We start from the raw sequence: 26,790 nt of genomic DNA, 5'->3' as shown, positions 1-26,790 counted from the left end.
TTCATCTAGAGATTATTGAAGCAACAACCTGTACAGGAATCTTAAAAAAAAAAGTATTGCACAGCTTTAAAATGTATATTTAAAAAAAAATAATTGTGTGCCTTTGCCTGTGCTTATACCATATGTAAATTGATAAAGTTGTACTGAAATTATAGCAGGCAACATTGTTTAGGCCAAAGCCCCCTTTATGTAAACTTGTTTGTAAACTTGTTTGGGCAGGGCCTGCTTTACTTCTGTTGGCTATTGGTTGTTTTTGCTATCTAAATCTGTATATCTAAATATGTATACACTCATTTATTGCACAGCACACTGAAATATGTTGGTGCTTTATAACTACATGCTAATTATTTGCCGTCCAACAGATAGGGTTGTCACCTGGCCGGTAAAAATGATGGTTGATCCCAATGTTATTAAAGGAACAGTTCAGTATAAAAATAAAAACTGGGTAAATATATAGCCTGTGCAAAATAAAAAATGTTTCTAATATAGTTAGTTAGCCAAAAATGTAATGTATAAAGGCTGGAGTGACTTGATGTATAACATGTCAGTCAGGACACTACTTCCTGCTTTTCAGCTCTCTTGGTTTACACTGACTGTTTACCCTGGCTACCAGGCAGTAACCAATCAGAGACTTGAGGGGGGCCACATGGGTCATATCTGTTGCTTTTGAATCTGAGCTGAATGCTGAGGATCAATTGCAAACTCACTGAACAGAAATGTACCATGTGGCCCCCCTTCAAGTCGCTGACTAACTCAGAGTTATAGAGCTGAAAAGCAGGAAGTTGGATTCTGGCTGTTTTATTAGACATCTGTTCACTCCAGCCTTTATATATTACATTTTTGCCTAACTAACTATATTAGAAACATTTTTTATTTTGCACAGCCTATCCATTTACCCAGTTTTTAGTTTCACACTGAACTATTCCTTTAATGGGGGAAAAAGATAAATATATATGAAGGCCGGTATTTTTTTCTGGAGAAGGTGGCAACCCTACCAACAGACAAAGTAGAAATGGTTCTCAAATAGAGCACAAAGGATTCACTGAGTATGCCACTGCCTTCTTTCCTGTAGCTGTGACAGATCCTATCAGTCCAATGGGCAGGAGATCACTCTCAGTCCTATGGGCAATTTAAAATGGCTGCCTGATTAGAAGTTTCTGTCATCCTTCCCCATTCACTGTGCAAGCCAGCCCTATTAACCCAAGTAGCTGCAGATTGTGTCAGCTGCCCCTGCAGGAGAGCATCCACACCAGTTATGTATCTGTGTGTGCAGAAACAAATCATATTGTATGTACAGTTTATTTTGAAGCGGATTTGACTCCTATGGTCTCACTTTTTTTTGTAAATTTTGGTTTGTCATGACAAGCCAACGTTGTTCATTGCAGTTTAGTTTTAAAAAAAATAAACGGACACTTTTTCTACTTGAATGAAATGAAGAAAGCTGATCTCTGATTTGACTAGAGCTGACAGGGCAGTTTACTTCACTTCTATACAGTTGATAAACAGACTTTGCTCTCCTTTAGGTTTTTCAAATCTCACTGGATGAGGTAATTCCTCACCTACTTCCTGCTTTCTTGTCAGAGAGCTCCCCTCCCCCCAAGCTTATTCCTCACACTCACATCCTTTGTTATTCTCATTTGCTGCATCTCACAGAGCATTCTGGGAGATCTATACCATCCCTCCATGGTTTTACCAGTCACTGTGCCACATTATATTGGAAAGTTGTATAAATATACATTTTTCTTCACTGTGCAAAAATAGTTTTTGGGTAGAGTGTACCATATGGTTACTCTGCTCTAAATCTGATCAAAGAGCATGAATGACACCTAGAAATCTAGCTAAAATCAAGGGAGCATTACAGTAATGGAGAAACGTAATGGGATCATTTGCAAATGCAGTGGGCAACGTGCAACTTTGGAAGCAAATTACCAATGTTTACCCATGATGCAGTGCGTGTGTTCATTGCAATTGTGCCCTATGTATTAATTACATATTTACACAAACAGCGATTGCATCTGATTCTAATAATGTCTGTAAGAGACATTTCTTGGTCAAGCATAGTATCAAAGGCTATAGTGATACTAAAATCTACAATTAGTATATATGGGAGTGTATAGATAGGTCAGTATAAATATGTGTATAAATATGCACTGGGGTTCACTTGAAGGGCTTGCACTTGATGGACTATGGTCTTTTTTCAACCCAACTTAACTATATTTGCAAATCTGGTGCTTTTACTGCCACAACCCCCTGTATCAATAGGGGTAGTTTACAGCATGGTTCCAAATGAATTGAGTGAATATACAGTTAGGCCCATAAATCTTTGAACAGAGACAACTTTTTAATATTAGCGCTAATGTGGTAATAAAATGACAGAATGTGGATTTTAGTACATATTTCTACATATTAAGCTTTCCTTCAGACACAGCAGGACATTAATATGAGAGATCACACTTACAATACCACTTGCCCTGGGTAATGAACTTTTTACATAAATTAGAAAATGTTATAAAATATTTGTTCCCATGGGTGCCATTTGTACTGTACATCGGTTTCCTATTAATTACAAAAAATGTTCCACCTCACACTAGCACAGTGCCACTTTTACATCAAAGGTAAAGTTTTTTCAGAAATAGATAAAAGTATGTTATTGTCCTTGAGCCACAATTTGAAAATGTAAAGACAGACAAAACTACATTTTCCTCATTAACACATAGCAACTGTGAGCCCTGGGGAAATATACATTTTAGGTTAGATTTGCTTGTAACAGAAGGTGTCTCCACTCAATATGAGCTCACATTCATGAAGTGACTTGCCTGTCAACACTGAAGGCTTGATTTTATACATTATAAACACATAAGAATTGTAATCAGTCCCACTAGTAACTAAGCTGTAGTTTGCATGTCACAGATGAAGTTTATAGGTTTAAAGACAGATAAAAACAAATCAGATACTAGTGATTTCTGCTAAAAAGAGAATTGTGTGTGCACAGGGCACTGTCACACAGCAGTATATTTAGCAAAGTCTTCAGTGGGCCTAAAAGTTTGAGAGAACCTGGAAGGTGAATGCCAACTGGTCTATTTGCAGGTTCTACAGACAATTGCACCACTGGTAAACTGCAGACAGCTCCATTGGAGAAGCATGCAAGGTGTTGGCCATATGTTATGGAAACAGTGCCGGGCACCTTTGGCAACCCGGGCTAATACGTCGCACCTTCCTCCCCACTAGTGCACACGCGGTAATGGTAAAGGGTATGTGTGTGTAGTGAGGATGGTGGGGAGCAGGCAGCATCCCTTTCCTAGTTCCGGCCCTTATGTAAATAGGGTTTATCAAGCACTTGCTTTACATCCACACTAATGAGCTCATCTCAAACTTGAATAAAAGGGGCAGTTCCCTTTTGAAATATATGTCTATCAATTCAATAGGTGCTCGTTGCTCAGCCTTCAAGGCTCTGTGCATTAACCCCTAATGTTTGGAGCCGCATCCACATGGTACAACTGTATATAGATTTGACTAGGGGGAGCACAGACCAGACAAGAAATGTTGCAATAAGCTGTTTTAGTGTATGACACATTAATAAAACAGTTATTGTAAGATTTCTTGCCCGGTCTGTGCTCCCTCTAGCCGAATCTATATGAAATATATATGGTTATGGTGTAGGCAGTAGCTGTAGTTTTTGTTTTGCAGCTACTGTTATTTTGGCATTAGGTTTTAAATGCCACTTACAAATGCAGCTGAAAGTGCAGTCATGCTAAAATGAACTTGAATCATAAGTTAAATCAAAATTGGTGATGGAAGCATCAGAAGCTTAAATCATACATGTGCTAAAATCCATTCTTTCAGTGGGTCTTTCTGCTCACCCAGCCATTTTGCCTTGTATGCCTATATGTTTGGTGACAAAAAGGAGAGATGGAGAAAAGGCTAGATAATATTAGTTAAAGAGAAGAGACTTGGAGAAAAAAGTAGATGAATGAGGTGGTAGTGATGGGCGAATCCAACCTATTTTGCTTTGCCAAAAATTTGCCATAATGCATCGGTCAATGGGCGTCAACATTTTTTTACCCATTGGAGTCTATGGGCATAATTTTCGCTGTGAATTTTGCTGGAAAATTTTGCTCATCACCAGCTGAGGATGAAATATATACTGTAAATGTGGAGAGTGGACCAATGGTTATGGTTTTCTGGTGGGCCCCTGGCTTTCCATTTCAACAGTCTTTTTTTTCTGTTGAATCACATGTAAGTATGCCTACTGATGCTGAGGAACCCTTGAGCTACTGTCAAGTACAGGGTTCCCACAGTGGGTTGCATCAATAGGTGCAACAGCAGAAATAATCACACAATAATGTTGTTTTGATGCAAACTGGAAATTACAAAGTCTTCTCTCTGTTAGCTCCAACTTGCTTCCGATTGGAAATTACACTGGAATTCTGAGACAAAGTTGTATTGTGGGCAAAAACTTTTCAATTAAAAATTGTGACCCTGAGCAAAGCAACCAGGCAGCAATTGAATGGCAGACTCTAAGGGACAGATTTATAAAAATGTAAGTTTAGAGCTTAATAAATAAAACGTTACAAATACAATTTGATAAATATGGTTTTATTTATTAAGATCTAAATCTGCCTCTAAGATGAACAGGAGAGGGTCTCAAGAAAAATGAGCTAAATTATTATGAATCAATACTAATCTAGCTTTCTGTTTTAGGATTAATCTGCTTTTTTTTACATTGCAGACTACAGAGGATATCTGATATCGAATCAAATTGCCTAGAAAGCCTATGGGGACCTTCCCCATAGGCTAACATTGGTGCTCGGTAGGTTTTAGGTGGCGAAGTAGGTGGTCGAAGTTTTTTTTAAATAGACAGTACTTCGACTATCGAATGGTCGAATAGTCGAACAATTTTTAGTTCGATTCGTAGTCGAAGGTCAAAGTAGCCAATTTGATGGTCGAAGTAGCCAAAAAATACATCGAAATTCGAAGTATTTTTCCTTCTAATCCTTCACTCGAGCTAAGTAAATGTGCCCCCAATTGTACATCAGGTTCTGCATATGTATTAGCAGGAGGCCCAAGAAGTGATGAGCTATTGCTATGAAAGTAACCACAAGGGGATAATAGTTAATTTCAGATGTCAAGTTTAATTGAGCCAACACTAATTCTGCAGAGCTGTCTTTACAGTTCAGATTGACTAAAAGCAAGTCAGCTACTCTACAATGTATATAAACATGCTAAAATAGGCTGTTGTTGATCTTTTATGTGAATAACCCAACTTTTTACTGTTTTCTCTTTAGACAATGTATTTTCCTATATTACTATTTGTCGGAATTATACTCTTACTTTTTAGACCTATGCAAGTCCTACAAGACATAACTGCTGTAATAGTAATATGCACCTATTCTTAACAACTGCAGCTAGTTCTTTTATACAGACTTTAAGGGGGTTATTTATCAAAGGTCAAGTTTGTTTTCTTATTTATGAAAAAACTTGAATCAGTGAATTTGGGATAAAAAAACATGAATACTTTCAGTGAAAATAAACTCGAATCGAGTTTTCGATTGAAACCCACCAGAAAAAATAGGTTAAAATCATCTTCAAATGGTTCAAGGGACCTCTGCCATTGATTCTACATAACCGCAACAGGTTTTAGCTGGAGTATTTTTGTATTTTAACTATTTCCAGCTTTGGGGTATAATAAAACGTGAAAAATTCTAGTTTTTTTTTACCCCCGAAAAAATCCAAGGTTTTTTTTTTTCAAAAATCCTGAAAAAATTCCAGTTTTTGTAACCCGGAAATTCAAGTTTTTAATGAAAACTACCCTCAAAAGAATGTTGCTTCCACCACTACAGAATGCTCAAATAACAAATAGTTAATTTTAATACTTTTTAAAGTCATACAAATGATTGCATGATTACATCAATGGGTAATCACTAGTGATGGGCAAATCTGGGAACAATTTGCAAAATTCATTGAAGTCAATGGGCGTAAACATTATTTTGACTCGCGACAATTTTTACATGAGCGACTTTTTTGTCGAAAGGCATTAGTCAATGGACATCAAAATAATTTTGGCGCGACAACTTTTATGCGCGCAACAATTTTTAGAAGTGCAACTTTCCAAATGCATTAACGTCAATGGGCATCAAAATTATTTTGCCACGTGACAATTTTTACACAAGTGATTTTTTTTTTGTCATAGCAGATTTTTCTGCTGGCTACTTTTTGCAGCAGTTTCACAAAACAAGTTGCAGGAGGCGAAATGCGGAAATTTGAAGCGAATTCATGCCTGTCGAATAAATTTGCCCATCACTTGTAATCACTAACCGATGAGCTTTAAAGGGAAACTTAAGTCCTCATGAAATATGTCTTTATTTTAACAGATTTTTAGCATAGGTCTGTTGTGCAACTTCCAAATGTAAGCAGCCCTACTTACTTAAATTATACCATAAACATACCTTCTGTGATTGTCCAGTATGGCCCTCCATGTCCAAGACTTTTATGCTTCTGCCTTTACATAACAAGGAGGAAACAAATAAATTGCAAGTGTTAGCGACTTTCCGGCAGACTATGAGCACGACATTGTATAGGAGCATATTTTTTAAAATACACAAATGAATACTGTAAATGAAAACTCATAAAATATCAAACTTCATTTTATTCTAACGGTGCTGAAAGGCAAAGTGAACAATCATTATTCCTTCCATTCACTTACTATTCCCAAAGGGAATGTATAAATGTAAAGCTTGTTTGTGACTTTTGTAATTAATTTATCCTATATACAAATCACATGCCACATTCCAGGCTCATTACATTGGAAAAGAACACCACTGTGCTATACATGTTGGTATTTTATTGTGTATGTTTTCATAGGAGAAATGTTGTAATGCATATGCTTTCACTTTTCACTGGTAAATATATTCAGTGCTTCCATTGAGCCATCCGTTAGAACTGCATGAATGCTAACATCCAACGGCATGATATCTGTCACAAGGAAATATGTAAAATAAATGTTAACAAGGAAAATATATTTTCCTTTAATGTGCTTATCTCATGTATGTACAGTAAGTCATTAAAAGGGATTGATATAGTGAATAAAGTACTTCCTATTGTAAAATATAAGGAGATTATAAGTATTTGTTCCATGACAAAAGGCCAAGTGCTTTTACTGTAGGTCATGGAACTCCGAGGTTACTTCAAATATTGTCATATTTTCCAACAAGGGGTACTTTTAGTGAGTCATGTGACAAAAATCACATCACTACTCACCTTTTATAACTGATGACATCACTACTCACCGTTTATAAGGATACGATTTACAAGATATTCTTGGCTTTTGTCTATTATATCTAAATAATAGTTTTTTTTATGTATTGTGCATAACGCTACAATAATTAAAACTGTTCAATTATTTTACAGTAGTGTACTTGTAAATGAAATTGCAATTTAATTTTCCCCTTTGCTATTTGTCTGCTAACCACAGAACATGCAAGACATTGTGGGAATTGCAGTGTTAGCTGGAGAAGAGAAGACTAGCAAGGCAATCTTTGAATGATATAAGTAGACAGTAGTAATGTACAGATCAGGAAAAACTCAACCTACCCTAACCCTCAAAACCTTAACCCTCAAATGTGCCATTGGGCTCACTGAAAAGCTAATACTATTTTGCACTTTGGAGGCATAATCAAATTATATTCCTATGCACTTTTTGAACAAATAAAATTATATTGCCATTTTCCTGGTTCCTGTAACTTGCCATTACCGTGTTAAGTGTTAGACTCTAGGCCACACCATTCTTGGGTTTACTGAGCTAATGTATTAGAAGTCATACCAGGTCTACAATCAGATGTTTGCTTTCAAACAGGTGATAACAGTAAATGCCACCTGGTTACTGGTTTTAGTGTGTTACCATATCTGGAGCAAATTATGTTGCCAGTTTTAAATTACGTTAAAGCAGGAGAAAAGCTGATGTAAAACTATATGCAATATTAACACTGTATGCTGTTAGCATTCCATGGAAGGGGAGCGGAAATTTAAACTTACTCAGGGTACTCCACTAAGTACTTACAGGGACCTATTTATCATGCTGTGTCAAAAGTGGAGTGAAACATTACCAGTCATGTTGTCCAGAGCAACCAATCAGCAATTCGATTTCGACAGTTAGAAAACAAACGCAAAGATCTGATTGGTTGGTATGAGCAACATCACTGGCAATGTTTTTTTTTACACAGCATGATAAATATAGCCGTAAATGTATAAATTCTTTATATAGTTGATTCTGGTGTAAGGTTAACTGACTAGGCAGGAGGAGCACAGTCATTTAAGGTTGATGACACGTAGGGGCAGATTTACTGAGGGTCGAACGATCAAATAAAAATCGCTCGAATCAAACGATTTTAAGCAATCGATCGAAGGATTTTTATTCAATCAAAGAAAACTTAGAAAAGTGCTGGGGAAGGTCCCCATAGGCTAACATTGAAACTCTGTAGGTTTAAAGTGGGCAAGTATGTATTCAAAGTATTTTTTAGAGAGCCAGTACTTCGACTATTTTTACTTCGAATCGTTTGAATCATTCGATTCGATCGAATTTGACCCATTCGATGGTCGAAGTACCCAAAAAAAATACTTCAAAATTTGATTTTTTTTGTCTGCCCCCTATTGTAGTCTGAATGGGTAATGTAGTAAACCATCTAAAGTTTGCAAACATCTACTATTCCATCGCAACAAATCAAACTTGAGTCTTCAAACATCTTAACACTAAATGCTACCTGTTGATTGGCTGATATGGATTACTAGTAGACAAGTGATAAATCTTAGCCCATTATTACATTTCCCCATTAAATAGCCAATATCCCAAAACTGTTAAAAATAGAAAATTAATATATAACATAAATTACAAACATGCGAATGGTCCAATTTACCCCTGGCAGTGGTTTAAATAAGAAATCGAAATATGAATAAGAGGGCCTGAATACAAAAATAAGTACTGACAATAGTAACAGTAAGAAGACAATTGTAGCCTCACAGAGCATTAGTTTTGCTGCCAAATAAATAAAACAGTTTTAAATTCAAAAAATGAAGACCTTGTGAACAGTTCAGAATTAAGCTACTATAGCATACTAAGGTGAGATGAGCTATCCATTTAAAGTATGGGTTCCCCCTTAATAAAAAAAACCCTTCCACCCTACCCCACATAGACCCACCTCCTTCTGTGCAGATTCTGTCTAGCGGAGTTCATGGGCGCCATCTTCAGCGCGATTCGGTAATCTTTTCGGAATGAGACCAGCGCTTCGGTGCATGCACAGTTGTTGCGAAACAGAATATTGCACCAACTGCGCATGTGCCGCTATGCCGATCTCATTCTGAAGATTACAGATAAGAAGAAGATGGCGCCAGTGAACTCCGCTGGACAGACTCTGCAGGGAGGGTTAAGTAAAGAGTTAGGGGCATTTGCCCTGAGTAGGAGCTAGGCTGGAGGGAGGGGGGTCTATGAAGTGTAGGGATTTTTTAACTTTAGGGTTTAGTTCTCCGTTAGGACTTCAACAGGGTGCTTAGATTAGTGCTACCTAATGACATGAATGTAAGCACCAGTAACCGAAGAAATACAAAGAATTGCTTCCTAAAGCCCTTAAATATCTTTTACAGCAATACTCAGGTATCTGTTCTAGAGACGTCAACCAACTCCAAGTCACCAGGGAGCTAATGATAAAGTTCTGGATATTGGAAAAAACCCTTTTAACCTCTTTACACTTATTGGTAACATGAAATAAGATCTTAAATTAGTCTGTAGGGGCTGATTATCTCCCAAATAATATTGGGTTAGGTGACATTTTCACAACTTTATCCTGAGTTGTGCACAGAAGGATTTATGCACAACAGGTACAGAAGAATCTTCAGTTTTAAAAACTGATATTTAAATTATATATCATGTACTGGTTAACTTGTTATACATTGGCACAACACAAGGAATCCATATACAGTATGTACAGTACATACAGTACATATAAAGAAAAAAGAAACAAAGCAAAATTCAGAGAATTATAAGCTATAGTCATGTGTTTGGCATTTGCAGGAAGGAAAAAACTCGGCAGCCCTGTAATGCTTGTGTGTATGGTGACCCCCAGCTGCTACTGCATCTCCTTCTCTTTAATCTACTCCGCGCATACACAGAACATATCTACACAGAGCACGGCTTAAGAATTCCTTCTCATTAAGTCAACACATAGACTGTTGTAGCTGTGCTATTTATAGGGCAGCAGCAAAATGTTAATTCTTATGTAACATGACAGTTTTTTTCATTCTTCAGCATCCCCCCCCCCCAATTACAGGATAATTGTTCATTTATTACATAATGGACTCTGTCCTTATTAAATTCAAATCACTTTGGCAATATTTCAACAATTCTGTTTAACTAATGTTAAATGAAGGCATCTTTAGCTATAATGATGCAGGACTAATGACTATATAATGTATATATTTAGGGGGTTATTTATCAAAGGTCGTGTTTGTGAGATTTTTTTATACTTCGAATAAACTCAACCCAACCCAAATGTTTTCTAATTTATGAAAAAACTCAAATGTAAAAAACTAGAATCAGTGTAATCGTGGGGGAAACATTTAAATACTCTGATTGATCGAGTTTTCATCAAAAAAACCCTCAAATTGCTTGAATTGATTGAGTTTTCAAGGGGAACCACCGAAAAAAACAACGAACTTTATGAAGGCTACAAACATCTTCAATTGGTTCAAGGGACCTCTGCCATGACCTCGACAGGTGTTAGCTGGAGTATTTCTGGATTTGAGCTATTTCCAGCCTCTGGGTATAATAAATCTAGAAAAAATTCTATTTTTTTTAAACCAAAAAAAGTGAGGTTCTTTTTTAATTTAAGTTTTTACTGAAAACTACCCTAGAAAAATCAAATTTTTCGGGAAAAAAACGACTTGACCTTTAGTTAAAAATCCCCATAATGTAGCTATTTCTGGCATTTTCCCCATCAAAAGGCCAGCATGTTTCCCCAGCTTGAAGCTGCCTTAGGCTAGTAAGAGCAATGAGATGCTGAGCAGGGCTTTCTTCGCCTCCTGTATCAGGCAGTATTGTTATGTTAGCAGTATTTTTGCTCTGAACACCCTTCTTAGTGAAAAGCGATGCAGAATATGTTGGAGCTATATATACATCCAATGACTTACTAATTATAATAATGTCATCACCCATCAATAAGTAAATCTGTATGGTCAGCAAGCAAGCATTATCAATAAGGTCCAGATGAGATTTAGTATGTTGGAAGTTGGATTTTTTATAGTTGACTGAAGTTTCAGGATGGTCATAGTCTCCGTCATGCATTTTGGCTGCATTATAAACACAGAGAGACCATTCTTCTGGTAGTAATTTACAGTATATCTAAACCCCTGCCACCCCAACAATGACATCGCTGGCCATGCGTTAAAATCCAGGGAACTCAGTAATAGTTTTCAACCTGTAGAGTTGGGCTGAGGGGGACACTTTAATTTTCTAGGTAACATGGTCAGACTGGGCCGGCGGGACACCGGGTAAAAAACCCGGTGGGCCCAGGCCCTCTTCCCTAATCTGCCGAGCCCCAAGAAAAACTGTGCCGTTGTGCACGCCGTATGCGCGGTGTGTGCTGGCATTAGCACATGTGCGCGGGGGGCCCCGGAAGTGTGGAACCTGGTGGGCCCCCCGTGCTCCAGTCCGACCCTGCTAAGCAGACATTGATGTAGTTGAGGCAGAGGACACTGTGCGGGGGGCTTATTAGTTATCAGAGGCTGGGAGTTTTCGTTTTTTAAAAATGATTTACGATGTGCTAGTAGTTACATCTCCAGTTGCTTCATAATACTTTAATTTTCCGTCATGCGAATGCAGTTCTATGTCCCCTAGATACCAAGTACTGAATATGGCAATGAGGCATTTCATCAAGGCAAGATCCTCCATCTGTGCATTCCCTTTTCTTGTATTGCCATTGTTTTTTACAACAGTAATGATTTAATATCTAGGAAGTATCTATATTGTATATTAATCCCACATATTTATGTAGGACAAAATGCCTGGATTCAGATGTATTATCATTGAAGGCCTCTATGTGGGAAATGACCTTCTGTCTGAACTAAACAAAATGAGTGTCTAGGTACTATTAATTACTCAGTACAGTGTCTCTTTGTGGCAATGCAGTGATATAAACACTCTTCATAATTATAGAACCAATGCCAGACTATATAAATCTCTTCATGATAAAGCAATCCCATCTGTGTTGACCGCATAAGTTGTCATGGAGACTACCCAAGGACAGATAAATGTTTTTCTATGTTTATAATATTTAATAAGGAAAAAAGTACATCAACTATTGGTGCACGATCACTATTTTTAGAAAACACCCCTACTAGGGAGTATAAAGTGAAATATTTATATTTCCTTTTCATGTGCATGGTTCCATCATAACCGCATACAGTCAGCGCTAAGTACAGTTCTGGATGCGCCTACATTTTTGGTTGCTATGTACAAGGGTAGCCTTTTGTCTATAGTTTACTCATTACACTCAAATTTAACTTAAAATGGCCCAGCAACAGTCATTCTAAAAAACATTATAAATATCCAATAAAGCAGACTGGTAACACACATCTTGTATGGTATGTATGAAACCAACTAAAACTAAAAACCTGTTAATCAACTTTATTAACTATTTTATTATTAAAGTTAAAATAAACTTGATATGTGATGGGTGAATCTGTCCCATTTCGTTCCACCAAAAAATTAGCAAAACACATTGAAGTCAATAACCATCAAAATTATTTTGATGCACAACAATTTTTACACGCGTGACTCATTTGTCCAAATGAATTAAAGTCAATGGGTGGCAAAAAATTATTTTTGACGCACGACAATTTTTTTTACGCAGTTTCCAGAAAAATGTGCAGATGGCGAGATGCGGAAATTTGCCACGAAACCATGCCTGGCGAATAAATTTGCCCATAACTACTGGTTACGTTTTAAATACATGTATCAATGTAGATTAACAAAGTACCTGTACTTTACATTTTAATAACTTGCAAACCTAGATAAAGTTGAGTTTGCCCATGATAAGTATGTGAGTGATGGCCCAATATCCACATTTATGTAATACTTTACACATTTAGAACAGAATTTGGCAAGCACAAACACACACTTTTTTCATGAATACAGAATTCACCTCGTAAAAATCTCGAACCAAATCTGAACCCTAATTTTTTACACTTATTAATTGTCATATTCAGCTTTTCAGGGATCTTATTATTCGGAATGCTTTGGATCTGTGGTTTTCTGGATAAGGAATCTTTCCATAATTTGGATCGCAATATCTTAAGCCTGACAAAAATCATTTGAACATCAAATATACTCAATAGACACCAATATGGATTCATGCATCTTAGCTACCGTCAAGCCAAAAGTTCTGTTTTATTATTAAAGAAAAAAAGGAAATCATGTTTATGAATTAGAATTATTTTCTTAAAATTAAGTCTTTGGGACATGGCCATCTTGTAATTTGGTACTTTCTGGCCAGGCACTCAGGATTTGACCGAAAAAGGTTGTGATTCAACCAAGTCCCAAACCAAATCCAAGATTAAATGCATTTTTGAGTTCTTCTCTGTTTGTGTCCAAAAAATATTCATTGCACAATAAGAATAATAAAAACTGAATTTTGGTCACAATCTCAATGCAAGATCATTGTTTGATTGAAAGGTAACAGATATGTATTTGATTTTTACGGTTTTTATTTTTTCAGTTAGAGATCTCTTCATGACAGATGTTTTGGTAACTCTATTCATATTGGGCATTTCCCTCCTGTCATTCATATTTATAATTTATATTGTGTTATTCTAGTACTGCAGCTCGGAGTAGTTTGGATTAGAAAGAAATATTTGCCTATATTTAATTCACCAGAATGTGAACTTTAGAAAAATATGTGATGTGATGAATGTACAGTATTTATGGGGCTTTTATGACACATATAAAAGTAAAAATATTTTTTTTTTAAAAAATTACAAAAATCACTTTAAATTTGCACAGGGCAACTCCCATTGGCTTCTACATGAACTCTCCAACTTTTAGATGGCAAATTTTTACATTTGAGGGTTTTAGTTTTTTTGTGCTTAATAAATCTCATAAATTATTGTTTTGAGACTCTAATTTAAGTTTGTGAGTTTTAGTGCAAAAAGCTTGATTTGTGGTAAAAACTCATACTTTATTTGAACGCCACCTTAGTGTTTGGTATTAGCACAAAAAAAAATTAGACGAAGGAAGCACACTACTGAACCATTTATGGGGCATATTTACTAACAAGTGCAGCGTGTTTTTTGGGCAGGAATTCGCCAAAATGACATTCACTGGTACATCACCAATTTACTAAAAGGCGAATAACACAATTTACTAGTGAAAAAGCTCAGCATTGGAGAAATTGTCACTCAGGCTAGGTTCTGCCTGGCGAATTAATAAGACGAAACTACATCCTCAACTTTATTATATCAGTGACATCATATCCTGTATTCCAAAAAAGTCAAGACAAAATGCTGGTGGGTTTTTTTCATATTTAAAGTGGGATTAAGTCGAAACTGTTAAACATGTTATTTATACTTATTTTAACCATTTGAAGCTCATGCCACATTTGTTTTAGGTTGAGCTCATGTCTAGGACAATAGAGGATCTCCGTCTTCATTTTGCTACCTTGGACATTTTTAATAAGTGGCCACTTATAGCAATTTCACTAATATCTCTAATAAATACATGCATGACCTTATACCTGAAATATTTAAGTAAGAGTACGTAAGTTTCGCTAGGAAGAAACTAATGCTAGAAAAAAATTTCTAAGCATCTTTCACACTGATGAGTATGCCAGCATTCTTTTGCTGAGATGAAATTGTGCATTTTGATAAATACAGGTATACGTCTCGAAATAGCTTCTGACGTAGTTGTGCACATTTTCCCAAAGTGAAAATTGTAGGCAGGTAAATAAATTTGCCCGCATATCGCAAAGACAGTTCTCTTTTGAATGCTTGCCTTCCTTGGGAACAAAATGATTGCAAGGAAATACGCCAAGGAAACCACACACACGATAAAATGTCAGCCTGTAGTTTTCTCAACATGCATTTGTTTTTTCTCATTCCCCACAATTCCACTCTGAAGAATTTTAGCAATCTTTTCTGAAAAAAAGCCAAGAGGAAAAGCATTGGAAAGAGGCTAAATGTAGGTTTTAGTTTTCTTTATCCGCAAAGCATTTTCCATGTACCATTTAGGGGGTTATTTATCAAAGGTCGAGTGTTAGAGTTTTTTTATACCTCAAATGAACTCACAACTCTAATGTCATCTTATTTAAGTAAAAAACTCAAATGAAAAAAACCCGATTATGCAAGTCGAGTCCCGAAAACTCAAATTAATAGTGTTCTCCAGGCAAAACCTCTACATTTCACAGTGCTGCCTAAAAAGTACAAGACATATAGCTCTTTTTCTGATTTGTGATATAGGTTAATGAGCATCACCTCTTGCTTAAAATGAGGATAAAAAAACTCTTGGTATCAACAAAGAAAAGCTCTAGCTTGAATAATGATGCAAAAGGGCACAGTGTCATTAGAAACCTTTAGTGATGAATGGACAGTGTCCTTATTTGGGTTAATGTGTTTGTTCCTATATTTCCATTATATACTGTAACTGTATGAAACCTTTTTCATCTTACAAATGGAAACGCGAAACAACTTTTGTAATGTCATATTAAGCTCAATGCACAGGTGGTATAAATATACGTCCCACAAAAACTGGGTTGAGTTGACAGCACTGTATATATTTTCTGCACACATCAATATGCACACATCAAGATCATTATTTCCTCTTATAACTGCTTAACTGATTTTTAATGTTTAAGCATCTTCAAAACTTGTTTGTTATGGGTAACTACACTGGGGAAAATTTACCCAGTGTTAATTAATGAGCCCAACTTTATAATTCATAATTATAAATTACTAATAAAAACAGTACATTTCCAATATTCACTGGCAATTAATTGCAAGGGTGTTGTTTGTATTGACAGCAAGTGCTGAATGGGAGCACCTCTACTGATGGATGGTGTTAGCATATTTATTATATTAAGTGCATTGGACCTTCCATGAGTCCATTCCTCTGCAGGTTTACTGGCAACTTCAAACTCCCCAGACTGGATTCAGTGACTGCAAGTTTTACATATCAATTTCCTGTGAGTGTACAAACCCATGGGATCAGCATTCCCATTGACTGCATGATGCTTTTTTACCAGCTAAGGTTTCATACATATGACAGTAAGGATCTGCTTTTGTAAGCACGTCTGCCTTTATACGTGCTTCCATGTGTTCATTGCTCAGCAGCACCAGTTAACAAATATCATGTTTTCCATTGCCCACGGGAGCTGAAATCAATACTGAGCAAAACTTAGCTAGACCAAACTGAGTCTTTCTATGAGCCTTTCTCTCTTTCTGTGCTCTATATAGGACTTTGAATTTAAATTCAAGCTTGTTGAAAATTGTTTTGCTTGAAAGGTAATTTTTCTTCACATTGTCATGCGTAATTAGGCAGATTTAATTAAGAAATATATTAAACAATCACACAGAATAATGTTTCTTTTGAATATTTGCCAGCATTGCTATTTGTATGTTCTGATAGGGCTTTGGGGAAATACATGTATATGCATAATGTGTTGTTCTACTGAACACGGAAGACTGGGTGCAAGCAAGCTAGGACGTTTGATTAAACTAATATACTGTATATATTTAAATGTAAAACATATAAATAGATGAGATATTAAAGGACAAGAAAAGCCCAGGAATGTGGGGGGCAATTAGTAAAGCACAGCTGGGGTTACCAATCGTTAACCTGTAATCACTTGCCTGTGCACCCTCTTTAAAACTTCACTTGTCCTGGTATCTAAATGGCTGCAGCTCTCACTCATTACTCTATTATTATAGTACAATGTAGGATAGGCAATCATAGACATAATTAGGGTTGCTACCTGTCCGGTTTTGACCCGGACAGCCAGGTTTTTTGAAGGGCTGTCCGGGTCATAACTGGCTAACTAGGCAGAATTTCCTGAGATTGAGGCAGTTATCGACCAATGGCCAATCGCCACATCATAGACCCATCCCTGACATCACTGTCCTGCCCCCACATGTCACGGTCCCGCCCCAACATGTCATGGCCCCACCCCCGCTACATCACGGTCCCGCCTCAGAGTTCATCGGGGGGGAAGGTGGCAACTATATACTTAGGGGCTGATTCACTAAGGGTCGAATATCGAGGGTTAATTAACCCTCGATATTCGACTGGGAATTGAAATCCTTCGACTTCGAATATCGAAGTCGAAGGATTTAGCGCAGATAGTACGATCGAAGGATTATTCCTTCGATCGAACGATAAAATCCTTCGATCAAAAAAAGTTAGGCAAGCCTATGGGGACCTTCCCCATAGGATAACATTGACTTCGGTAGCTTTTAGATGGCGAACTAGGGGGTCGAAGTTTTTTTTAAAGAGACAGTACTTCGACTATCGAATGGTCGAAGTTTTTTTACTTTGAATCCTTCACTCGAAGTTAGTGAATCGGCCCCATAATCTCTCTAAGATTCTTTAAATTCTTTTTCCAGCCTATAACCTATTTTCAGTATTCCAATGTTTGACAGAAAGGAGGCATGTCTATTAAATCTTGGATGTTAAATTACAGGAGGTTTGAAGAAATCTCTGCTAATGACTTCAAAAATATTCAACTAAAGAGGTATACCTTGGATTATGATCAAAGAATATCAAAAGTACAAAACCATGCCCAATACAACTGTACAGTAGCTTTCTCTTCTTAGACCTTCGACCCTACATTCCCCCTACATCTTTTTGAGCATGCAATGGAATATACATTTAATGACTGCACACTTAAATATAAAAGTGGTGCACTGTTTTACTTTTAATCCCTTGTATTTATCACTTTTGTTTATAAACTAGATAATTGAAAATATATTATATATAAAGGTCATTATATTATATATTGTAAGTGGGCTTTATGGCAAATATATTTTGTAAGTTTAGCAACAAAAGAATTTATATGTTAAAGCAAATGTTCTTTTATGGTAAATTCATTTATTTGCAATTTATAAATTTAGTCATCAAAAGGGACCTGTCATCCAGACATAAAAAGCTGTATATACTGAGGATTATTTACTAAAATCCGAATTTATCTAAAGAAAAACAAAAACACAACCAATCTCCCATACCTGATATGACCTTATTTATTATTTAAAATGCTTGAATCAATGGGTTCAGGGAAGAAAAATGTTTAATTTTCGAGCTAAACCCAGCACAGATTACAATATCTTCCAATTAGAAAAAGTACCTCTGTGACTTATACAAGACCAAAGGGAACATTATTAAAATAAATTCTATAGTGTAAGTAAAGTTTATTTTGCTTGACTTACATGATACAATAAGATTTGTAATTATTTCTTAGGGTGACATGTCTCCTTTAAATTTCAGTTTTACAGGGAATCCTCATAGTGTCAAAGGTTACTGTATAGTAGGAAATAGTCCCCTAGTGTCTGTCAGGGAGAGGGGATTGCACTTTTAAGGAGATAAAAGCTAGTCACCCCAGATGTCTTTGGATGATGGTGGATGAGGGTGAGGAACACACAGCTATCTAAATGCTTGTGCTCCACTGAGTTTTGAATGGTCAGCTGTCTGATATATCCACAGTGAAAGGGTCAGAGCTACAAGGCCACTTAGTGTGTGCCAGCTTGGGCTCGATAACATAAGTCCAAAAGGACTCCTGTGGGAAAAAAAGTACAGGTATAGGACCCGTTATCAGAAAGCTCTGAATTATGGAAAGGCTGTCTCCCATAGACTCCATCAAATAATCCACATTTTTACAAATGGTTCCCTTTTTCTCTGTATTAATAATAAAACAGTACCTTGTACTTGAACCAAACTTAGATATAATTAATCTTTATTACAAGTATAATCAACCTACTGGGTTTATTTAATGTTTAAATTATTTTCTAGTAGACTTAAGGTATGAAGATCCTAATTACGGAAAGATCCGTTATCCGGAAAACCCCAGGTCCCGAGCATTCTGGATAACAAGTCTCATAGCTGTACATAGTGCATGAGCTTTAGAGTGGCACTCTGTATTGTACTGTGATAGAACTGAACAAATGAGGCTGTGTGCAACATATTAGATGGTAAAACTTGCCTGTTCCCAAGGGCTCACAATCTATAGGTTAGTTGACAAAACCAATAACGTGCGCACATGTGATGTCAATTAATTACACATCTTGAAGCATCTCATTGAGCATTGTCATGCTGAAATTACTGTATAGGTACCACTATATATTCAATGTAAACACAATTTCCATTTTGTTTTTCCTGCTTACAAAACATCAGATTTGTAGGCTTAGTGAATATATTTACTTAGTAATATAGTCAAGATGCTACTGTCTGTTCGTCACACATGAAATGTGGATCCAATTATTCCATGATACATAATCATAGGAGGTTACTGGAGTAACAATGGGTTGCTATTTAAGCCCAAAATATGCGCACAGACCTAAAAAGGAAAACTGTTCAGCTGTCTCTGTTGGCATCGTATACAGTACATTAAAAACAAGAAATTATTGCAACATTGTTACTTGTGATATTCTCAGAATGTTTGCTCATTTTATCACTACTTTGAAATGATTTTTGTTTTACCAGAAAAAAAAACCGGGCATACACTATATACAAGATAAAGTAAGGAATCGAGACATTCGGGAAAGGGGTTCGTGACCTGATCAATTTTACAGAACAAAGTGTTGGTTTATCAAAATGTGTTAAACTCTGTTAGTTGGGGCATATATGAGCTCTAACACCCTACAAAACCAAAATCTCAAAAATGACCACTCACTGCATTAAAATGAACATATTGCAAGTTATCATAGCAAAGCAGGGCTTTGTGCAGTCTTTGATGGTATGAGCCATTTGCATGACAGCAACCGTACCTATCAGTAATAAGCATAACCCACACCTCTTCTGATGCTGAAGAAAACACACTGCAAACAAAACGTATGGATTTTTCAAACACTACTGACTTATCATTCAGTAGCCACTATTCTGTGCACTTTTTTTTTATAAATATGGCTTAAAATATACTGTATTTTTCAATTTAACTTGTTAGATTTGAGTCCTTCCCTGAAAATATTAATGTTTTCCTAAAACACATATTATTGCTGACTTAAAGCTTTAACCGTGAGAAAGGGCCCACAATGAATGAAACATGTTGTGTAGACTCAATAAAGCAGCACAATTAAGCAGTTATTCTCCAGGACACCTTGAAACCTATGCTTATAGTGTGTTCTTGCTACATTTAAAGCTTAATTTTTTATTCCCAGCTGCGAGAAAGATGGGAACGAGTTGAGAATGTATATTTATTCTTAGAATGTATGTATGTATGTCCTGCATGTAGGTACAGGTATGGGACCTGTTATCTAGAATGCTAGGGGCCTGGGGTTTTTAGGATAAGGGATCTTTCTTTAATTTGGATCTCCATACTTTGTCTGCTAAAAAATAACTTACCGTAAGCATTAAATAAACCCAATAGGATAGTAGAGTCTAAGGGGCAGATTTACTAAAGGGCTCTTTCTTTAATTTGGATCTCCATACTTTGTCTGCTAATAAAATAACTTAAGCATTAAATAAACCCAATAGGATAGTAGTAGAGTAGAGTCTATAGGGCAGATTTACTAAAGGGCGTTGCCGCCTGCAGGGACATCGCCAATTAACAGGTGCAGGCAACAATTCGCTAGCGAAAGAGACAGGTGCTAGCGGTCATTCGCACTCTGTCATTAGGCAACAATTTGCTCTGGTGAATGGACGTTACTCTGCAAATTCACTAAAATGCAGATTTTACTGAATGTTACCTCTTTCGCCAGACTTGCCTTTGCCACCTCAGATCACCCGAAGTGCAATGCAGTGCATAGATCTTCCTCAATCTTCTGTCACTTACATCATATTCTGTGAGGGGAAAATGCATCAAAGTGCCTGGCAAAGTGTTGCACTGGGTATGAAGTGGACGCTGGCAAATTTTTGCCGGTTAGTAAATCTGCCCCTATGAGAGATGGCCTTCCTGTAATTTGGAGCTTTCTGAATAATGGGTTTGAGTAATGGGTTTTGCGGATAATGGATCCCATACCTGTAATATGCCAGAATTTCATATGCACAGTTTTATCAAAACCATTTTAATTTGTGAGGTTATTTAATCATTGTGTTTATTATGTATTAGGTATGTTTAAAGTAATGCTGATACCCATGGGATCCTGGGGATTTGTGTATCTCCAGGGCTCCTGATGAGGGACAAGCGGATTCGAGCATGCAGAGGAGATGCATGGGGCCTGGGGATACAGTAAATTCATGGGCAAACTGGTACATTTTATTGCCATGTAATCCAATTATATTATTATTACTAACGAAGTAGAACTAAACGGGAAAATCTATGCCAAAAAGTTTTGCTGTTATAGTGCCAGTTGTAGTATTAAAGTGCAATTTAGCCTGTCATTGGATACATACTTAAAAAGACAATGGGACCCAACACTGTTTAATTAATGTTTCATTCTTGAGCTAATCAAAGGCTGAATGAAATTCAGCTTGTTGGCTGGGAATTTAAAAATAATGTGTGCTGAATGACAAATCTTTTATATCTCTAGTCAGTCATGAGTTGAGTTAGGTTCAGATGGTTATTAGCTGACAAGTTAAAAAGAATTTGGCAGTAGCTAGGCAATTGCTTTTAAATCTTGCTGTGCTCAGCACTGTTCACACTGTATCAATAGTCAAGGGAGATTATCCCTGAAGCCTACAGGGACTGTAATTCTGTACTTACGAATTATTTTAAAATCTCTATCCATGCTGGGCTGCACTCAGCATACATTTAGTTATGGATTTAAATGTCTCTAGAGCCTCACGGCTGATTGGTCCAGCAGGAGCTGCCACACACCTTACATTTGATCTCCTCTAATAAGCTGCCATTGAAGCTCATAGAAGAGGGGAGTCCTGCTTTTTCTCTTTATCAGTAGCAATATTGCTCAAGTGACCACTTTTTGCTAGGGGTAAACATCACAGGGCATATTTATCAAGGGTCGAATATCAAATTTGAAAAACTTTGAAATTCGAGTTCAAAAAGACTAACCAAAATTAAGTCGAAGTGTTTTTTTGGCCAAATAAATCCGTATTCAGCCAAAGTTGAATTGTACGAATTGAAGGAAGAGCATATTACATCAAATTTGATTTTCATTTTTTTCCCCAAAAAAACTTAGATTTTTCAAAGTCTACCAATTGACTCCATCAAAAAAAAACCTGCCGAATTGCTGTTTTAGCCTATGGGGGACCTCCTAGATCCTATTTGGAGTCAATTGGTGGACTTTAAAAAATCACTTTGAATCGAATGTGCTATTAATTTGATTCGTAATGATTCTAATTCGGCCGAATACGGACCTATTCGATCGAAAACGGACCTATTCGCCAAAAAAAAACTTCAACTTCATTTTGGTTGGTCTTTCAAATTCGACCCTTGATAAATATGCACCTAAGGGTCAGAATGTTAGAGGAAAAACTTGGTTCTGCGAGTTTGAGTTGTAAAACCCAAAAACTGGAATTGATCAAGTTTTCAGCATGGAAAAAACTCGAACCGCTCAAATTGGTTGGGAAAAAACCCTCCAAAATCATGAAGGATATTAACATCTTCAGATAATTCAAGGGACCTCTGCCATTGATTCCAAATGACCTCAAAGGGTTTTATATTTTTTAATTCGAGCTATTTCCAGAGTCGGGGTATAATAAATATTGAAAAATTCAGTTTTTATGGAAAACACAACTCTATCCTTAATAAATAACCCCCTAAATATGAACAATGAATATGTTGTTAACTTTGCACATATTTTTCCCATAAATAACTTTTAGTACACTCCCCCAATGCATTGTATATTGCAGCTACAGCTACACTGAATATTGTCCTATGCAGGGAAGCCTCCACTATATCGATTTAACAGCAAGTTAAATCTATAGCAAAAGCAAGGGAAGGTTTTCTAAAGATGTTACTCTTAATTTTGTGACAAATAAAAAGAATATGGACTGGAAAAAGCAACCAATGGTAAAATGTATGGAATACTTTGCAATAAATACAAGTATAATTTCTACTACAGGTATTTGGTCCTGTTATCCAGAATGCTCGGGACCTGGTGTTGTCCAGATAACAGATCCATAATTTGGATCTTTGTACCTTAAGTCTACTAGAAAATAGTGTAAACATGAAATAAAGCCAACAGACTGGTTTGGCTTCCAATAAGGATTGGTTATATCTTAGTTTGGATCAAGTACAAGGTACTGTTTTATTATTACAGAGAAAAGGGAAAACTTTTTTTTTTTTTTAATTGGATAAAATGGGGCCTATGGGAGATGGTCTTTCCATAATTCGGAGCTTTCTGGATAACGGATCCCATACCTGTATTTTTATTTCCATACTTATCTAGTGGCTATAGTTAAAATAATTAAACAATTGGTTGGTTTAGCATATCCCTTATAACAGCTCTAACTGAACCAATCCTGCTCTGAACCAATAAGGCTCTGTGTAAGGAATGAAATATCATTAGTTTGAAGTCATAATCCACCAATGATCATACATAGTTTATAAGGCACTTCAGCAATGCAATCGCAAAACTTTGCAGTTCTGTGAAAAAAATATTAGGTTTTTATCCATTTAGTACAGAGAAATGTTCATGTACCGAAGCTGTAACCATCTCTGTATTTATTCTACACTACAGCATGCTGGCCTTCTCTATGGATCATAAATAATTTGCTATAGCGCTCAGCACAGCATGCTGGAAAGCACAGGCAGATAATAAAGGATGTGCAAGCAGGCGTGGATTTGTTGCGAGGCCGCAAAGGCACGGGCCTAGGGCTGCACATTTTTAGAGGCGGCATGCCGCCCTGCCGCATCAATTCGCCTCACCGGGAGCAGAGCTGGGAGCGGAAGAACAGTAAAACTGCGCGTGAGCACAGCTGGTCTTGCCGCACATAGGTGAGTATTCTGGCATGGTGCGCGTGTGTGGGGAGGAGGAAGGGCTTGCAGGGGAGGGAGCGCTCACAAGGGGAGGGGGCGGGTATTTGACCCTCTGGCCTAGGGGCGGCCCAAAAAGAAATCCAGCCACACTATATAGAGAGTTATTAGTTGCATATTGCAAATTAGGGACAGTGTATTTTCTGATGGCTATTATTGTCCATATAATTCATATACTATTAGAAAGTTTAGAAAATACATACATACAGTATTCAGCAAACACTTTGTTAATCTCCAGCACATTCAAGCGAGCACCACATTTCTTCTTATTGATGTCCTATTATACCTTTTTTTTTTATTATTTTGCATTCTCAGTAAAAGTGACATTTTTATTTTCTGCATTTCTTTTTTTTGTCAAAGCACAAAGGGGCAAATTTACTAAAGGGCGAAAGTGACTAACGCTTGCGAAAATTTGCCAGCGTGACGTCATTTCAGAACTTCAACGATTTACAAACGGTCGCCGGCATAATTTTGCTAGCGAAGGAGATAGACTGTAGCGCTACTTCTCTCCCTAACGCCTGCTGAATTTGCGCTCTGGCGAATGGATGTAACTATGCAAATTCACTAAGATGCGGATTTTACTGAACGTTACCTCTTGTGCCAGACTTGCCTTCACCACCGCAGACCAGGAGAAGCGCAATAGAGTAGATAGGAGTTCCTCAAAAAATAGTTGAACATTTTTCTAAGTCCGAAAAAACGCTGGTGACTTTTCATTTTTCAGGGTGATAGGCTGCAAAAGATCGTAAATTTTTTTCTGGGGTACCCGGCTTCCCCCCTACATTTCCTAACATATGGCACATAAACTATACAGTGGGCTCATGTATAGGGCAATATAACAACTATATTTTATTTTATTAAGGTTTCCCGGGCTTGTGTAGTGTAATGTATTTGCTGCAACATATACGTCCATTCAACTTTAACTTCCCGCCGTATGCTAATTAGGCAACGCTAGGGCAACTTCGCTTGCCACAGTAATGCTAGCGCTACTTCGCCAGCATTCGGCACCCTGGACGCAACTTCGGATTGCAGCGAATTAGTGTTGTCCTGGCAAATTTCCGCCTGGCGAAGTGTTGTGATGTGAGCGAAGCCGCTGCTGGCGATTTTTTCAGAGGTTAGTGAATTTGCCCCAAAGGGTGCTATCAAGCAGATCACACTGGATAAGAGCAATAGACAGAATTGCTAAATGGCTTCAAACGAAACTGCAAAGGAACTCTCAATGCAAATAAAGCTTACCGGCAGTTGAATTTCATTGTCATTATTAAAATTTTTTATTAGTTTTAAAAAATAAATGCTTTGTGTTGTTTCCATTCTGATGTCACACTGGCTGTTGGGGAATCTGCCTGTGTTCTGGATTATAGAGGTATGAGATCTGTTATCCAGAAAACTCCAAATTACAGGAAGGCCATGTCCCATAGACTCCATTATAATGAAATAACTCAAAATGTTAAAAATTATTTCCTTTTTTTCTGTAATAATATAACAGTACCTTGTTCTTGTTTCCAACTAAGATATAATTAATCCTTATTGGAGGCAAAACACTCCTATTGGGTCTATTTAACATCTAAATTATTTTTAAAGGAAAACTATAGCCCAAAAATGAATACTTAAGCAGCAGATAGTTAAGTGGCATATTAAAGAATCTTATCAAACTAGTCTGTATATTTAAGTAAATATTGCACTTTATATCTCTTGCCTTGAAACACCATTTCGTGATGGTCTGTGTGCTGCCACAGAGATCACCTGACCAGAAATACTACAACTCTAACTGTAACAGGAAGAGGTGTGGAAACAAAAGACACAACTCTGTCTGTTAATTGGCTCATGTGACCTAACAAGTATGATTTGTATGTGTTCACCATGAATCATACGATCCGAGGGGGCGGCCCTTATTTTTTAAAATGCCAATTTTCTATTTATGATTTCCCAATGGCACATACTACTAGAAAAGTATATTATTATGAAAAGGGTTTATTTACATGAAGCAGGGTTTTACATATGAGCTGTTTAATGCAATATCTTTTTAGAGACCTACATTGTTCGGGGGGGGGGGTTATACCGTATGGAGATCCACAGAAAGATCCCTTATCCGGAAAACCATAAGCCCCCCAGCATTCTGGATAGAAGGCCCCATACATTAATAAGAGAAAATAGTTGACCCTGCTCTCTCCTATGGTAATAGTTATGCTTTGAATACAGTATATATTAATGATATGTTTATACAGAGGTCCTGTTCTGTGTATGTGCTTCTACAGAAATACAGCAATATAATTTCTGCTCATAAGCCCCCTGCGGCTTCTGTTGCTGTGGTTTGCAAAGACCTTTCCTAGATTATTTTTTGCTCTCAGTTAATGAAAAAGAAAGCAATTACTTGCATTAATCACAAGGCTCCCTTGCACTACATCAGATGCACCAACAAAGGCATGTAAAGTGCAGAGTGATCTTTGCACTATGAGATCTCTTATCCAGAAAACCAATATCCATAAAGCTCTGAATTACAGGAAGGCTGTCTCCTATAAAGTGGGTTTTGAGCAAATAATTCTAAATTTTTTAAAGATTTTCTTTTTCTCTGTAATAGTACAAATACATATAAGTAGCTAAACAATCCTATTGAATTTATTTAAAGTCTTTTAAGGTCGTTGTAAGGGTCCAAATATCCCAAGTCCCACGCATTCTGCAT

The sequence above is a fragment of the Xenopus laevis genome, chromosome 6L (genome assembly GCF_017654675.1).
Source record: "Xenopus laevis strain J_2021 chromosome 6L, Xenopus_laevis_v10.1, whole genome shotgun sequence".
Classification (NCBI taxonomy): Eukaryota; Metazoa; Chordata; class Amphibia; order Anura; family Pipidae; genus Xenopus; species Xenopus laevis.
Note: the sequence above shows the minus strand (reverse complement) of the source record.